Here is a 14,619-nt window from a genome sequence, read left to right as displayed (position 1 = left end):
TCCCACAACTAAGTTTAAGGCTCTTTCCTCTGCACAGTTTTCTGAACAGATTTCCTGAAACAATTCTGCTTTTACCCAATCACAAGTTTTCATTAATACTTCCTCCTGTTCAAGAGCCATTAGTTCAGCACAGGGCCACTGCTTTCTACAGAAATATTTTAAAAGGAGAAGGTCTTGCACAGCCCAGATGAGTGGAACAGTTGCTACCAAAGAAAAAGAGTTTGAGCAAACTTCAGCTATTTGAACATGTGAAGTTGCCATATTCCGCCAGTTCTTTTGTCTCTCTGGTCCAGCAACGAGCACCACTGGTTAGCTGTTATTATCCATGCATTCAATGAAATGGCTTTCTCAGGGTGTGGCTACACTGTAGTGCTGAACGGGAATGATTTGCTTTGCTGTGATTTGATTCACAGCTTGTATTACATCAGAAATTGCAAACAGTGCCCACACAGGGGCTGTGGATTGATCTGAGAATTCACCATGCATGCTGGTTGTAATTCAAATGGCATTCCAGCCCACAGTCACCCTCCCCATTGCTTCCTTTCTTCCTGGTTCTGCCTCAGCGGAGCATTTCATAGATTGCAGCCAAGAGGAGTCCTGTACCCCAGAGTGAGAGGAAGGGCAGCTGGGAGCCATGATAAATGTTGCTTCCACAGGGACCACCATACAGCACAGTGAGACTTTGCCCAAGGTTGGCATGAAGCAGTTGAAACCTCAACTGAACTGTCTCAGAAATCCCCCAGATTGGGTAGGATTCTTCCATGTGCAGCCAGGAAAGAGCCATAGGAGGGATTGGTGGATGTGCAGGCTGGATGCCATGATGCTGTGGGGCAGGGGAGAAGAGTAGCAAGCATCCTGATATGGTTCAGGAGGACCCAGAGGGGCGATATGTGGCAGTGCAAATGTACCAGGCATTGTTTGCTGACAATGCAGATAGAACTTCCCTAGCTCTCAGCCAAGTATCCTCCCCACTCAAACTTCACACTACTACATTTCTGAAAATCATTTCTATACAAATAGAAAAGGTATTTCATAATCTCAAAATAGAGAATATCAAAAGTGTGAATGGTAATTTTCTTCATCAGCTACTACCTTCTCTTACTTTCAAGTAATGCATGCAGGAATTACTGATCTCTGGTGACATAAACTAGATTAAACTAGTTTAAATTGATATGTCACCAGAGATCAGTAATTCCTCTTTATGTTACTTGAAAGTAAGGGGAGGTAGGAACTGATGAATGATAGGAAGGAAGTGAACCCAAACAGAATAATTCTCATTTGTGAATCACAAGGCGTTTTGCAAAATTACTGTTATGAGTTTTGATGTTCTATATTTTGAGACTATGAAGTGCCTTTGCCATGTTATTTTTCTATTAAAAAGTTTTTCAGAGTTTGAAATGAGAAATCACTTCACAACAAACCTTTTGCTTTGCTTTTTCATGTTTCCCCCCTCCTCCTTCACATCACGGCCATGAGATGGAAATCAGGTTTTGGTTTTTTTAAAAAAAATTATGACTTTGGAGAGGAGAGGCTAGCACTTCAGACATGCTTCCATCTTTAAAACAACATCTGCAAGGGAAAAAGCCTGGCCAAATCCTTCCATTGTGAAAAAATTGTAGCTGCCTAGACGCTGAGGAAAAAAGCTGGTTTGGCAGCAAATAGGCTGGACCAATTCAAGCCATTTTAATTTTTCTGTCATGCAGATAATTTTTTAAAAAAATCTAATCCACCCATTTAATAAATGGAGCAAATCCCATGGTATCTGACCATATATTTGCCCTCTCTGTCCTGCTAGTTTAGGCGGTGTTTAACTGGTAGGAACCTTGGAATTTTTAGAGTAAAAGGTCTGCTTTGGTACTGTGGTAGACACCAGAGATGGGGAACTCCTGGCCCTTGAGATGTTGTTAGATTTCTATTTCCTTCCGCCTCAGCTACCCTGATGAAGAGTGGCATATGATGGGAATTGTAGTCCACCATCTGGAGATCCAGTTTTAACAACCCTAATGCAGACCTTCAACTATGAATGGCAGAGCCACTTGTCAGAGCTGGGAGCAATCCCATTGAATTATTACTCCCTTCCCCCAGTTTGCTTGTCACATAATTTGCATATACCAAGATCCAGGTCTATAGAGCCTGTGTCCTGAGCACACTCCTGTACTGCAGTGAGTCCTGGACCCTTTGTCCATGGCAGGAGAGGAAGCTGAAAACGTTCCATATGTGTTGTCTCCAACACGTTTTTGGTATCACCTGGGAGGACAAAGTTCCAAACAGAGTAGTCCTAGAACGAGCTGGAATTTTTAACATGTATACATTACTGAAACAGCAATATCTACATTGGCTTGGGCATGTCATGAGAATGGCTGATGGCCAGATTCCAAAAGATCTCCTGTGTGGAGAATTAGTGCAGGGAAAGCGCCCCAGAGGGAGACCACAGCTGTGATACAAGGATATCTGTGAGCAGGATCTGAAGGCCTTAGGAATGGACCTCAACAGATGGGAAACCTTGACATCTGAGCGTTCAGCCTGGAGGCAGGCGGTGCAGCATGGCCTCTCCCAATTTGAAGAGACCCTTATCCAGCAGGCTGAGGTGAAGAAGCAGTCCTGAAAGCAGCAAAATCAGGGAATTGGACAGGGGTCAGACTGTATTTGTCTTCAGTGTGGAAGGAATTGTCGTTCTCAAATTGGCCTTCTCAGCCACATGAGACGTTGTTCCACGACCTCTATTCAGAGCATGTTATCATAGTCTCTTTGAGACTGAAGGATGTCTACAAGAGAACTTGCATGCATGGTTTTGGATGACAGCGTGAAAGCCATGATTCTGTACTGCAAAAAGCATACAAAGCAACAACACTATCACCAACTATGGATGCTACATCTCTGACATGCTTAGATGTAGGATTTCATTCTTTATTGGATCAAGTTGGGACATGTAAAAAAAAAGCCTGGTGTTGCTATGGAAGTGAATATTGGAAATAATCCTTAATGAAACACATTTGGGGGCTGAGTTACAGCTTTTGGTTGGACATGCTTTGTCACTCAAGACAATGTAAGTTATAATAATAAAAAGCTTCTGCCTTGTTCAGTTGTTCCTGTTCTGCCATTATGAAGGTTGCCAGCTTCTCTTCTATCCTAACCTCTCTCTCTCAACTCTTGTACTAGTAGATTTCTCCCTCAGGTTTTTCCACTGGATTCTTCAGTGCAGCAATAAAAACTCAGCCAATAAGGTGGAGCTGGCAATGTGTCAATCAACCACTGAGAGACATTATGTTTGCTATGTGGCTTCTAGCCTCTTACTGTCTTTTAGTTCCATGCTCAACTAATTTAAAAAGCTGCTATGAAGATGAAATGGCAATGGGAGGCCTTAGTGTAAGCCCCCAGGAGTTCCTTGGACAACATATGAGACTAAAAGACACTCACAAATATAAAATAAATTATCTCAAAGTTTGGCTGTCTAGGCCCCAACTTTGGGAACTGAGACCATAATGGTCACACTGAGATCATGGAGACAATGACTGAAATCCAGTAGCAAACCTAGATTAGACCAATTGAAACAGTGGGGACTTGGTGAATCAGCTCCTCCATATTTACCACTGATTCTGTGGTCTTAATCTAGTTGCAACTTATTGCTGGATTTCGGCCATTAAGGCACAGCTTGGTAAAGCTTATCACTCAGTTCCAACAGTAGGTAATTTTCTTGACTCCTGCACGTTAACGTTGACCAAGATGGGGTGTGCCCTTTTGTGTTTCAACATACACTCCACCTTTGTGTGTTTGAACACACAGTGTTCAAGTGCATCCTCTGATACTCCAGAGAAGCTCTTGAGGGCCTGTGGGCTATCAGGAGGGATGGGAAGTCATCTACTGCCCACTGTTCTCAGGATGCAAGTCAATTTGCAGTAGCAGCACCTGGTTCTGTCAGAATGGTACTTGACTGCATATACTATGTCTGAGCCACAATTCTTTTCTCTTTTATGACAGGTAGGAATTTACAACCCAGGATTTGTTACAACAAGAACATTGAAGATTATCTCCTATTGTTTACATGACATTTACACATAGCCAATTGTTCCCTCTACCCTTCAGCAGATTTTTAATGAATGGGCACTGGCTTTATGGAGGTAAAAGAAGTTGTGTTTAGCAGACAGCTGGAAGAAACAGGTGTAGTGCCGATCTGGTAGCCCATTTACATATCTAATTGAATAAATGATCAAAAAGAGAAAGAAGCCATGCACTGCAGCTTGCAAGAGAGGGGCCACTGGGAAAAACTCTCACTTCTGCTTAACACAATTTGCAATATGTTGCATCTGAAAACTTATTCAGGGTAGGGGAGTAGATTCAATGCTAGATAACTATTCAACTCCATCTCCTTGGGGGAAAAATATTAACCCGCAAGAAACTGAACCAGGACAGGCATCAACAATGCCATGAGATATAGTTGTCCGACTATCTCAATAATACAAGATCATAGATTTCTTTAATTCTAGGGGTGAGATAGCAGCTTGCGAGCCAGGCAGTAATTTTGTCATCATAAATTGTTAGGGTATTTCAAAGCAAAGTGGAGGGAGATGCTGCTGGATAGCATAGTTTTTATGACAACTGCTAGAGCAGCCAGCAAGCAGTAAAAGTGTCTCTTGGACTGACAAAGGAAACCATATTTAAAGAGTAATCCCTCTGGGTTTTCATGGGAGTTCAGTTTCAATGTAGGTTGCATTACAAATGAAGCCACCAAGAGGTCAAATGCTCTGGCATCAAACCTTCAACTTCCCTCTACCTATGACCAATGGGCAGAGCGTTATTCCTGCCAAATTTCAGACAAACAAGTACAATGATTTTCATATTCTGCAACTCAATGTTTTATTTTTAATAAATTCCCACTAGATTCTTTTTTTTTTTTTTTTTTTGGAAGAACTCGATGAAATTTCCAGGCAGAGTTACTACTTCAGAGAGGTTACACTTCACAGTTTTAGGGGGGGGAAAGCTTTCACAGCTTTACGATGTCAGTCTATGAATTCTGCAGTGGTTGAGGGACAGTACCAATGGATTCCCTTGGGGAGAGAGTTTGTCCATGTGGAATTAATGAAGCTGAAAACCTAACTCATAACTTATTTTTCCAATTTATAAGGACTTAAGAATAACTCTGTTCAAAGGGCTCAGTCTTGTATTATAGCTACATGATGATGCATCTCTATTTTTGTGAAGTAGAGCAAATTAACATTCTACAAAGCAATTCTAAATATTTGGGTCTCCCCAAACAAAAAATTATAACATTGAAACAGGACTTTGGGTCAGCACCAAATTTGCTACAGCTGTAGCAGACACTCTTTATGCCAGATTTGGGGACATTTGGGCAAATAGTTTTCAAGTTATGGCTTTTTGGATGTAAAGTTGTTTCTCCCATTCAGAAATATGTGACTCTAAACATCCCCAGATTTGAAATAGTTCATATACATATTTCATATCTGGAAAGAAAATGGTTGTCTCCATCCACTTCTTTATTTGGAAAGTATACAGGCTGCAGGGGCTGAAATACTGATCTTAAAAAAAGGCATTTCAAAAGGGAAAACTGTGACTTTGTTATAAACTGAGCGTGCATGGAGCAGGCTTACCAGCAAAAGTTTTGCATAGTAGATGCATTGTTGAAGCTTCATGGGCTAGGAAGGCTTTGGTCAATGAAGAATCACAGTTAAACAGAATCAAAAGACATATTTTCTTTAAAGTCTAAAAAGCACATACAATCTTGACAACACCTATTTCAGCAATCAAAATGTTCTACAACTCACTATGATTCACACTTGTTGAAAAAGCCCTCACAGGCTTGCAAAGGCTTGAAGAAATTAAAACAGAAAGAAAGAAAGAAAGAAAGAAAGAAAGAAAGAAAGAAAGAAAGAAAGAAAGAAAGAAAGAAAGAAAGAAAGAAAGAAAGAAAGAAAGAAAGAAAAGGAAACACAGCAAAACCAGTTTGTGACAAAAATATATCTCAATGGGAGCCACAGTAAAGAAAAGGTTAAGAACCACTGCTATATACCGTCTTGACTGCTGTCATTGACATTGTCAACATTCAAACTGTTCTTTGCTATGCAAAGCTTGGCATCCTTTCCCCTGCTGGCAATGCAGGCACAATATGGTACAGCAATAGTGGCCATTTCATGGAATTTAGAATCATGGGTACAGAAGCACAATATCTCACATTCATAACCGTGATTTTTTTTTTTTAAAAAAAAACAAATTTGATAGATCTGATACATAGAAGATAAACTTTTTACTGAGGGATAGTGTTCCATATATTTCTGGAAAAATAGCCGGTTTTGCTTTTAGAGCAACAGTTTTAAAGACAAAATTTTGTAGTGATCACAAACTGTGTTTTTTTTAAGTTGAGTGAATTGTTTGTAAGAATGTTGGTTTTGTCAACCTTTTAGCTAATCATTGCATTTTATTGTATTATATTATTTGAGTATCTTTTGTAATCGCTATGGCTGTACAAATAAACTTGTTTTACTTACTTACTTACTTACTTACTTACTTACTTACTTACTTACTTACTTACTTACTTACTTACTTACTTACTTACTTACTTACTTACTTACTTACTTACTTGACAGTTTTAGAAGAATAGGTACAAGGATCTATGGGCAAGACCAATCATTGCATTTTTCTCCATATGTTTATGCAGACAAGCGCTATGAAGGTAACCTGAAAAATAGAGGTGGCCTTAGTTTTAAAAACTGCAAAATTTCAGAGGGATGCAATTTGTGTGAGATCAGCATACGCCATATAGGTGCCCTAAGCAAGAAGTTTGTAACATTTTGAGTGGGCAGGTGCAGGGGCTAGAGTATTATTAAGAGTAAAAATAGCTGAAGACAGGTCTTGTTTCCCACTCATTTGGCACCAAAGTCCTGGAAAGAATAATCTAGTAATTGGTGACTGGCAAATGTGGAGCACAGAGTGCAGAAAAAGAAAAGCTCAACATTTACCATATACCAAGCAAGTGTCCAATGTTGCATTCTCTAGTTCCACAGACTCCACCAAAAAAGCTTTAGCATTCGTGTTCTTCAGAGAAAGAACTAATTAAAAAACATTAACTTTTGCTGCATTCATATGACTTAATCACATCATCATTTCCCGCTCCCACCCCCACCTTCAACCAAAAGCTCGGGGACTGAAGAGCCCTGGCGAAACTAGACATCAGTTACAAAACATCATCTATCCATCTCCCTTTTCCCTCTCCTCACCCTGATATATTCTTCATATAAAGAACCACCTGGGGAGAAACATAGTAATTTTTGGAAACCCACTATCTGTGTCTCTGTCTCCTGTCAAATCAAAATAGTAAATGCATTTTAAAATCTGAATATGAATGTGAATCAGATTCAATGCACTCTGGAGGGGTCCTTTGATTCAGACATCTCCTTCATCTGTACAAACTCAACTTGATTTGGGTCTGGAGTTTAGAAATCTGAGTTAAAAACACAGCACCTCCTCCATCACTAACTTTCCCACCTCTAGGGGTAGGGGCTAGATATCAAGACAGGGAACCTTTGCCCCCCCCCCCCAGATACTATATTAGTATTAGCTTCATTTATATGCTGTACATCTCTCCAAAAAGACCCAAAATGGCACACAACACAAAAACAATACATATAGCACACACAACTATAAAATACTCCCTATAAATGATAAAATACAATAAAAACTGGCTACAACATATAGATTAACATATAAAAATGCTTACCATATAAATGGTGGAATAGCAGTTCCTAGCCTCCAGAGGGCCACCAAAACAACTCTACCTGACATCTCCTCCTGAATCCCTGCAGGTATGTCATATTTCACAGGGACTCAAGAAGAGAATTCCAGAGAATGAGGCAGCAACAGGGAAATATGTTCTTTTCTGAATACATTTGAGCTTGAATGCTTCAATTGTTGGCACCTTTAGAATGGAATAGGCATCCTTCAGTCTCGAGAGGCTATGGTATCGTGCTCTACATGGAGGACTTGGAACAGCATCTAGTGTGGCTGAGAAGGCCAATTTGAGAGTGACCATCCCTTCCACACTGAGGACAAATACAATCTGTACCCCATCTAGCTCCCTGATTTTGCTGCTTTTGGGAGTGCCTCTTTGCCTCGTCCTGCTGGACGAGGCTCTCTTCAAATTGGGAGAGGCCGTAATGCACCGCCTGCCTCCAGGCTAATCACTCAGATGTCAGGGTTTCCCATCTGTTGAGATCCATTTCCAAGGCTTTCAGATCCCGGTTGCAGATATCCTCTGACAAAGAGCCTAATTTTAGGGTGTATAATTGTGTGTCGTCAAATCATTTCTGACTTATGGTGACCCCTTTTTCAGGGTTTTCTAAGTACAGAATATTCAGAATTGTTTATCATGCCTTTCTTCTGGGGGCATCCTGGGAATGCATAGCTTGCCCAAGGCCACATGGGCTGGCTTCTGTGAGATGCACATTAGGGAACTGAACTCCCAACCTATGGTTCTGCAGCCAGATACATAACTCACGGAGAGATCTCTTACCATTGGCCATACTGGCTGAAGCTTTTGGGAGATGATCCAAGACAAAAGGAGTTCTACCCAGATTTTCTACCCTTTCATTGATTGAATATGAGAAGGAGAATTGTGCAAAGAATCAGACAGCCCTGCTAGTTCCATACCTGATGTCACGTGGCTGACTAAGCCTCGGAAAATGAAGTGAGGCTTTTATGAAGAGTATTTTTGGCAGTGCTACTCTGGCTGTACAGAGGGCTCAGTGGTTTAGGTCAGTGGTTCTTAACCTTTGCTACTCGGATGTTTTTGAACTGCAACTCCCAGAAACCCCAGCCAGCACAGTTGGTGGTGAAGGCTTCTGGGAGTTGCAGTCCAAAACTCCTGAGTAACCCAAGGTTAAGAACCAGTGGTTTAGGTCTCTGGCTGCAGAGCCAGACGTTGGGAGTTCAGTTCCCCACTGTGCTTCCTTGACCAAGGCTGGACGATGATCCATAGGGTCCCTTCCAACTTGGCAGTTCTAAAATTGTTTCCACCCACCCACCTGTACCTTCTTTATTGTGTGAGGGGACCTACATGATCATTTAGCCCTTCTAAACAACTTTATTTAAAAAAAAAAAAAAGGAGTGAACTGCTCATGAGTCTACTTTTTCCATTAATAAAGAAGGGATTTTTAAAGGTTGGATTTCATTTTGTTGTATTTTAAAATAATGGCCACCATCCTACTGCTCATGAATGCTTGTAAATTGCATATTAACTTGGTGGCAAATGGCTGCTTATTAACAAGGAGCTGTTTGTATTCCCCAGTTTACGACAAATAGTTCAGGTGCCCACAAAGATTCAAGGACTAGTATAGGAAAGCCACACTGTGTGTTACATGTCCAGACACCGCAGGAGTCGCCTAGTCCTGCTTACCAACACCCACTCATGGAGCACAGATGTCTATTTCATTCTCACATTCATATGGTGCCCCTCAAAGTACTTTCTCTGGGAGAACTTACAGATCTGTCAAAATGCAATGTTAAGATACAATACAAGGAACAGAATACTTTACTTCCATAAAGGAAAACACATACATTTTGAGGGCAAATTGCCATTTTCAGGTGAAGTTAATCTCAAATCTGGGAACAGCCTGAACTTATAACTCTCGAAGTCGAAGATGAACCAGACCTAGGACTGAAAAAAATTAGGAGCAGAGAGCAACTGAGACATACCATTTAACTTCCACTGTGTCTGGCATGACTGGTATAAACAGTTGAATGACAGAACAATTTGCTTTCTCAAATAAATCAAACCATCTGGCTACATTAAAAAAAAACTGATGAGAGATCAGCACAAAGTAAGCTGTGAACCAGAAAAACGGAGGAACCAGAAGCAAAACAAAGTGCTGAATGTTTTTCTGCTTAGTGCTCCATTTTGCTTTGGCAAAACAGGATGGCCCACCCACCACCTTCCTGCTGCCTCTGTGGCCTCCAGCCCCCTTGGTCCTGCTGCCTGGTCCTGCCACTTCTGTCTCCTCTGGTGCCACCACAGGCCACCAGTGCCATCTTCCGAGGCGGTGGCAGGCTTCTGGCAGGGATGCCAGGCTTGCTACCTCTGCACATATGCCTGCTTATCAGCTGGGTTGCAGGCTCATGCGCAAAGTCAGCAGGCCCGGCTTCCCTGCCAGGAGCCTGCTGCTGCCTCTGATGAGGGCACAGGTTGCTCCCAGTGATGGCAGAGGAGGTGGATCAGGCAAGACCAGGTACATCTGAAAAATATAGCATGAACCTGAAAAACGAGCCATGAGTTGAAGTTGTGACGGTTCATGGATAGTCACAAACCACAAAACATCAAGAAACCACGGGTGTTCTGATTTGTACCCATCTCTAATCCTGATAGGTTGGCAGCTGTAGTTTCCTGGGTGCCCAGTCTAGACAACTGCTATCATATGTTTAGTTTCATCCAGGCCAGTCCTAATACATCTTTCTGTGTAAGGAACAGCACCGAGTGAACATCCCCCACCCAAGTCAATGTGGGTAAATACCCAAAATTATTCTGGTACCTGTGGCATGAAATTACCCTGCCATTCTCTTAGCTTTGCAGATATGTTCTGGGAGTAAAACAAGATAGCAGAATGCTGAATACCTCAGTGATTTTAGTATCTGGCTGTGGAGCCAAAGGTTGGGAGTTCAATTCCCCACTGTGTTTCTTTGACAGGGGCCAGACTTGATGATCCATAGAGTCTTTTCTAGCTCCAAGTATGCACTTTTAAGATGATGACAATTTAGATGCAATACAGCTAGCTAATACTGGGTGCAGAAGGATCAATTTGGGCTTCAGGAGAATTGTGCAAAATGAATAGTTCCTAATTTGCAAGTGATCTACTTGAAAGCAGACCAACATCAAGGTTCTGTTCCACGAAAAGAATCCCTCGTCTGGCAAAGTACTTTTCTAATCAACGACAGGGCCATCAATGCTAAACTGTCATAAAGCATTGATTGCAGTCGTAAGGCAAACGGATATAGCCTCTAAGGATGCTATAACTTCCTCTTGGCCTTATACAATGTTGCATTCATTGCAGCATTTTAAAAAAGCAGCTGTGAAAGGATTTATGGAAGACGCGGAACTTTCCAAATTTTTGCCTCGGCTCGTGCTGCAGGGCTAGCATTTGAGCCATTAATCTTACAACATCCAAAGCTGGGCCATAACAGATGCTGGATTTTTGTCTAATGCTAGTTTCAGAGTAATAAAGACAAATGTTACTGACAAAAGAGGTCCCCCTGGAACAAGCAAAGCTGCCACTGTTTGGATGGCTGAAGAAGTTCGGGGTCAGACTGGGCACCTGGGCTGTGTCAAATTGGAAGCTGTTTTGCATTGCTTCACATGGTGGTGGTTGTTTGTGGGGGTGGGGGTGGGGAAAGGAGGAGCCATTCCTTTCTAATGCCTTAATGTGATTTCACTCATGCAGTTACGAATAGTCCTCTGAGGCAATGTTGAGAAAAGTTCCCAAGACACATCTTATCCAAATGTCTGGCCTGGATACCCAGAATGTCTGCTGTAGTTCCTCCAGTCAGTTCTGTTTCATTTGCTGCCTTAGGCATTCCTTCCGGGATCAATTAAAATAGCAGCACTAACATTAAAGTAGGGATGCAAATCTCGAAGCCTCTCACCTCCGGTGAAAAACCAATATATATTTGGTTATCTGTTATCTTGTGAGATTGCTTGGTTCTTTTTTCTTTTCTTTTCTTTTGGTCATTTTTCTTTCCAGAAGAAAACCAATGTATGCAGAATTACTATAATTCCTATGAAAAATGACAACTTTTCTGCACTAAATTCCAACAGAGGTGTGTTGAGCTGCACAGAACGTGGAACTACAAAAGTATGGGTGAGGGACAAAAACAAAAGGCAAAGGGGGAAAAATACCCAATACTAGGTCACCCAAGACATCTTGCTGGTCCTAAAAGGAGTTTCTGTGAGAAATCCTGTCATGAGAAGATTTGGAAAATCACTAATTCCCCCCCCCCTAATATTCCTCACGTCTCTATTTCAAAGCTCTAAATGAAAGCTGAGCATCTTGTGGCCCTCTTGAAAATGCTGGACTTCAACTCCCTTCATCCCTCATTATTGGCTATGTGGGTCAAGACTGATGGGAGTTGCAGTCCAATGATTTCTGGTGGGCCACCTATTGACCGTCCTTGCCTTAAATGGTTTGGACTTCACTAGGTGAAAAATGAGATTTAGTAGTGATGAGCTGCAATATCTTTTACAGTGTTCTGATGTGTTTCAGTTGGTTTTTAACTGCATTTAATAGATGCCTTTGAAACATTTTTATATTCTTAAATCATATTCTAATGTAATAATTTATTCTGAAGTGAGTTGCACTTGTCTTTTACTCATTTGTGAGCTGCCCTTTTTGTAGGAGAAAGGATAGGAATCGATCAATCAAAGAAAAAATGGGAGGAGATTTTTTTTCATGTTGCATCATCAGGAGAGACACTGTGATGGGTTTTTTTTAAACCTCTTTGAAATAATGTTACCCTTCTTGTAAGCTGCCTTACACAAGTGTCTCACAGGGTTATAAACCTATGAACATATAATTGCAATTCAGTACATAGATCTTAGAATCATAAGAGACCATTACTGCAGACCACTAACAAAGCAAGAAATCCCTACCAAAAGCATTGCTTGACAGTGGTCACCCAATCAACCACATACAAACACTGCACCACCACAGCTGCCACCAATTCCTCCACCACTTGAGGATTTTTAAGGACCAAATGCACTAAAAGAAAGAAATGTAATTGAAATGCAGACTGAAACAAATACGTCTTTAGCATTCTTAAAATAAATAAATAAATAAATAAATAAATAAATAAATAAATAAATAAATAAATAAATAAATAAAAGCCTGAAGTGATGAAACCATCCATAGATTTCAGAGAAAACACTGAGAAAGCCCACTCCCTAATATCCTGCATGTATTAACTGCCACTGATAAGCTAGTAAGTAGGGTCTCTAGTGCTGATCTGAATGCAGGAAAACAGATCAACCTGTTCAGAAATGGCAAGGAATGTTATTTAAGTACAAACTAAATAAGAGCGTGAATACACTGCTGGAAAAATGAAAATGGATCTGTTGTGAAATTGCACCCAGGAAGATTGGTTTACCAAGGTAAATTCACTCTAGCTAACCACACAGCAGAGAGAGGGGAAGAAATTAGCAATCAGCCTTGTTTACAACTTGTTAAGGTAGCTCTGCTATGGCCATCCAGATTTGCAAGAGGCACTGTTGCATAACAAGCTGCAAACAAGGCTGAGTGATAATTTCCTCCTGTAGACTTTCTGTCATCTCCTCTTTTTTTGTCTCCTAGGTGCCCAAGCACAAAGCCTTTTAAAAAGGAGAGGGGGAAAGAAGAGGAAAACAAACAGACCCAAGCATCAGGTTTGGGGAGGAGATAACTAAAGCAGCAGCCTTGGCTCTGACACTGCTGCCATAGCTGGTTGGAATGGCTTGAAACAGAATGGCTACAGACCTCTCCACATTGGATTAAGTAACCGTACTATCTGAACCAGTGCTAATGCCTTTACTATCTCCCCCCAAAGCAGAAGCCCTAGTGGCAAAGAAAAAAAAAGGATTGGGGGGGGGGAATTCCAGGTTGATTCACAGTGATTTCTACATAGTACAGTCAATGGGAAATAATGTGAATTCCAGTCCCGGAGCCTTTTCCATAATATTTGCCAAAGTTGTTTCACCTGACTAAACTTCCTCTTATGATTTTGACACATAGAATTTTAGGTGATGATGCTTTTCATGGTAAAAGAAAGGGAAGAGTTAATATAATATGGTCCACTATGTCGGAATGCTATTAGAATCAGTCACTGGAGATGACTGGGGAATAAACAAGATGGTTATAGGGATACTGTATATCTCTTGATGTGTGAAATTTGCATTCAGGGAATCCACTGTGGATACTGTAAAGTATCTATTTTCCTGTGAATTGACATGATGGCTATTTTCATGTGTTGCCTTGGTTATAAAATGTGATTACTTTACCTCCAAATATCAGATGCTGGGACTGATGGCAGGAGAGAGGCCCTGCAGCTGGGCCTTGCAAAATGTCTGTCTGGTTCCTGTGGCTGATCCTGGACTAGGTGGATCATTGATCTGATGCTACAAGACGATGATTAAGTTCCGATAAAAGCAACACATATCAACGCAACTACTTCAAAGCACTACTTAATTATTGTTATCAAATAGGTAGATGTGTCCTGCTAATCTCCAAGTTCAAACTGCTTTAGGAAGCTGGTAAAGCAAGTTTAACCTCAGCCCATTCCATAGAGTGATCTTTGTTACTGTTTTTTTAAAAGCAGATTATTATTATTTAAATAATGAAATGTATCTTGAATGGGGAAGGGAGAAAAACATCCTCTGAAAATGTTTTGGATCAGTCTATAAGGATATAGTTTATGACTTGGGTTGCCAGTTGAACAGCGTTCTATTCTTGGAGTTTTCAGGGCCTAAACCTCCTGACTCTTAAAGACTGCTTGAAAAATCAAGACAGTACAACTTCCGGCTTGATGCTGCGACGAGACAGCAGGAGGAGGATGGAACTCCGTCCCCTGGGCTGAATTCCAACCTGTGTGGGACCC

This window comes from Pogona vitticeps, chromosome 2 (assembly GCF_051106095.1).
Source record: "Pogona vitticeps strain Pit_001003342236 chromosome 2, PviZW2.1, whole genome shotgun sequence".
NCBI lineage: Eukaryota > Metazoa > Chordata > Lepidosauria > Squamata > Agamidae > Pogona > Pogona vitticeps.
Note: the sequence above shows the minus strand (reverse complement) of the source record.